The 3,869-nt window shown below is 33.0% G+C and overlaps 1 long non-coding RNA gene across 4 annotated transcripts in view; it reads right to left on the bottom strand.

Moving 5' to 3' along the window:
* LOC117125321 overlaps positions 1 to 3,869 on the bottom strand; it is a 21,021-nt gene that overhangs the window by 11,536 nt on the left and 5,616 nt on the right. For 2 of the 4 annotated variants that reach the window (XR_004448090.1, XR_004448088.1), the window contains one exon: positions 1,162 to 1,319. This is a non-coding gene — a long non-coding RNA (uncharacterized LOC117125321). The remainder of the gene's footprint in view (positions 1 to 1,161; positions 1,320 to 3,869) is intronic. The other 2 variants (XR_004448089.1, XR_004448091.1) reach the window with 1 other exon arrangement.

Here is a 3,869-nt window from a genome sequence, read left to right as displayed (position 1 = left end):
TAATAATAATAATAATGTTATATTTATATAGCGCATATTGCACATTGCCCCTATGCGCTTTACAGAGAAATAATATAGGCCAAATGAGAAAATGCAAATAACAATAAAATGATAACAATAAAATAAAATAAAAATAATAATCATAATAACAATAATAACAATGAGATTATTAACTACTCCTATTCCTTAAACTAATTAATGGTTGGACGTTGACTCCGAGGAGCTCATCTCATGATCTGTGGCCTAGCTTGGCAAAAGCAGGGTAACTAGGTTTCCTCTTTTGCCTAAGGTGGAAGAATATTGATTTTTTCCTAAATACTCTGAAACAAGTGTAAAATTCTTGTTACAATTCAAACCCAAATCCCTCCCCCTAGGATCTAGTTGAGGAAAAACTGATGCACCCTGGGATTTAATTGTTAGGAACATGTGATCTCAGAGTAATGTATAATACGCAATGCTGAATGTACTGGTAATGCATAATATGCAATGCTGAATGTACTGTATTGGTCAATTACAAGTGTAAAAATGATATATCTATTATTATATGTACGATAACCATGTCCATAAATATGTACTGTCTGATAAGAAATTAAAAAATTTACACTTATATTTGGTAGCACATTAAAGTGTATTAAAATGTTTTACAAACAGTGCATCATCACTTGTACAGCTAATTATGGTATGGTGTACTCATGGTGTACTCTTGTGCAAACATGCAGTCGATATTCAAATTATCTGAGGCAGAATTATACAACAATTAGCAATGGCAGTCACTTCTAAATCTTGATGTTAACAGTGATAAATGTGTGAGAATGTGGTGTTATGCAGACCTGGTTAAACATGATGACTTTATACATGTGATTCTCAAATATTTGAATAATAATGCTGAATGTATTCGTCAATTCCAAGTTTTGAAAAGATATTCTACTAATAAATATATAGGATATCTGCACACCTTTGTCTCTAAATGCACTGTCTGATGAGAAATTACAAACAAATATCCTCAGAAATATATTTCAGGGTGTAGAATAGCTTGTTTTGAAGAATCAACATTAGCATACTAAAGTGTTATTACAGGCTAAATGGTATTAAAGGTTAATACAGTAGCATTGCGTTGTAACGCTTCTACAGACTATAATAATTATATACAGTAATAGTTACCATGGTTATCTGTCTCTTGTTATAATAAAACTCACTGATAAAACATATCTTGACTGGCTTTTTGCTTGAACTTTGTGTCCAATTACATTGCTTGTATTCTCGTAGATAGATGCCATAATTAATTCACTAGCTTCTTCCACCACCCGTCTGGAGCTTCCCTGAAAATAACAAAACAACGCTGTTCAGGTGGAGGTCACATGTAAATGGGTTAGAAAACATTTGTAGCTTTGGTGATCAATAAACCTAAATTCCAATTTCAGGGTCCTGGGTTCCAATCATACAAATGCTTGGATTTGTGAATCTATGAGGCAGGTCATGCTAAAATGGACAAAGTTGACAGATATTACATGTATAATTATTCAAATTCAAATAATAAAAATAAAATACAGTAATAACAGATTACAATTTTTAAAAAACCACTATACAGTTCCAAATCGAATTAATTGTGTTCCAAGTCTTGCTCTAGAAATGATCAACAAACCAGTTATTTCACATTTTTTTTGTTAGTAAATTGCATTAAAAAAAACGTATGCATGAATATACAAGATGCAAGATACAAGGTTCTTTTATTCTCACTGGTACATAAAATACAAGTAAAATTCGTCTTCCCGATGCAAAAATAAAATTAGTATAAAAGTTAGACATATAATAAAAAATTAATCAAGGACAAATTAAAATAAAACAGAAAATACAAAATGATACAATTATTTACAAGGGTAGATACTGAAGTTTATCTATTAAAGTCATCATTGTACATATGGATTGAGTTGTGAATAAAAGATCTTCTTAATCTATTAGTATTGCACTTGATTGGACGCAAGCGACTGGATCTATTAAAGGTGTATTGCAAGAACATAGGATGTCACATGTCTTTAATTATGTTATCAAGCTTCTTCAGCACAGTTCTTGTATACAGTATATGTCATCAAAATTATCGACATCAGAGCCGATAATTTTACGAGCAGATTTCATGGTTCTGAGTATTTTATGTTTATTGACCTCAGATAAGTTGCTGTACCATAAAATACAGTTGCTAGCAAGTATACTTAATATAACACTTTTAAAAAATAATAGTAATACCTCAGTGCTGACATTGAAGGACTTGAGTCGTAAAAAGTAAAGACGTTGATTAGCTTTTTTTTTCAGAGTAGCAGTGTGTTTAGAGTTCCAGTTAAGTTTCGAGTCAACAATAATTCCTAAGTATTTATGTATATTGTTTCCAGTTACACTAATAGCATTTAAAGGCGTTTTGTTTTGACGAAAATCAAATATGATTTCTTTAGTTTTAGAAGCATTTAGTTGGAGATAATTATCCTTACACCACGTTTCAAATCAATTAACACAATTTCTATAGGCAAGTTCGTCTCCCTGAAGTATTAGGCCTGATATGGAGGTATCATCTGCATATTTAATCATGATACAGTAGTTATCTTCAATTTGAAATTTGTTAGTGTATAACGAGAACAAGATAGGGGATAGTACGGTGTGCCTGTATTAGTGTGTATTAAAATACCTGACTTAAGATTACCATCCTAACTACAGTACTTGAGGCCTACTACAGAGAAAGTCGGTTTATACATAGCGCAAGGTGCGGGTTTACCTGCATAAGTTGAGGTTTATTAAGGAAAATATGAGGTTGTAGGGTGTTAAAGGCAGAAGAGAAGTCAAAGAAGATAGAGCGAACATAGGATCGAGGTTTCTCAAGGTGAGTATGTAGTAGAGTTAAATGAAAGCATCATTTACACTACGTTTCTTTGTGTAGGCAAACTGAAGTGGATCAAGAAGAGATCCACACTTAACAAGCAAGTGATGTTTTACAATAGATTCTAAACATTTCATAGGAAGAGCAGTGAGAGCAATCGGTCGGAAATCATTTAGAGAGGAAGCAGTAGATTTCTTGGAATGGGAGTAATAGAAGAGAATTTCCAGAGAGAGGGAACAGAATGAAGATCCAATGACCATTGAAGTAACTTGCAAAAAACATAGGAAAAGTTTGTTAGCGCAATGTCTTAACAAAGAGGAGGACACTCCAACTGGACCAGCAGACTTGCCTAATTTAATCTTTTTGAAAAGTAACCTAACATCATGTTCATTTACAATAATGCAATCATTATCACTTAAACTCTTCTTGACCTCCGTATATAGAAGCCAATACTAATAATCATCTTTATCTTGAGTCTGCTGCTGTACCCGCTACTAAAACTTAAAATGTTCAATATAAATGGATGCATGGAAATTCAATTTAAAAATTACTGTACATAAGCAAGTATCTAAAATCAAACTGAACTTGACTATCAGTTTTAGCCTCAAATTTGTTATAGCCATTCTGCCACAAAATACCTTTGTCAACTCCACTATCCTGCTCTCAGGGTAAAGCACCGACAGGCATGGAAATCCATATGACTTGTTTGAGCAGATATGTTAGACACCAGGATACACAATCAGTCTGATCAAACCAATTTCTGATAAAATTGAAGTCTAGTTTTAACCTCACTTTCGATGATCACCATCGCCAGACGCAGCTGACACAAGCTGCATCACTCCAGGGTCATTTTGCATCAAGTCAAAAAACGATGGCACAATGCAAGAAACTGGACTACTTCTGCAGCTAACAAACCACGATACTGACGATAACTGGAGTAAAATATAAAACAAAAATTGCCAATAACATTATTGTATACTAGTAGTCCATGGCATTAATTTTACAC

The sequence above is a fragment of the Anneissia japonica genome, unplaced genomic scaffold (genome assembly GCF_011630105.1).
Source record: "Anneissia japonica isolate Jap-2015-1 unplaced genomic scaffold, ASM1163010v1 scaffold315_len769609_cov171, whole genome shotgun sequence".
NCBI classification, from domain to species: domain Eukaryota; kingdom Metazoa; phylum Echinodermata; class Crinoidea; order Comatulida; family Comatulidae; genus Anneissia; species Anneissia japonica.
This window is presented reverse-complemented; position numbering and strand designations above follow the sequence as displayed.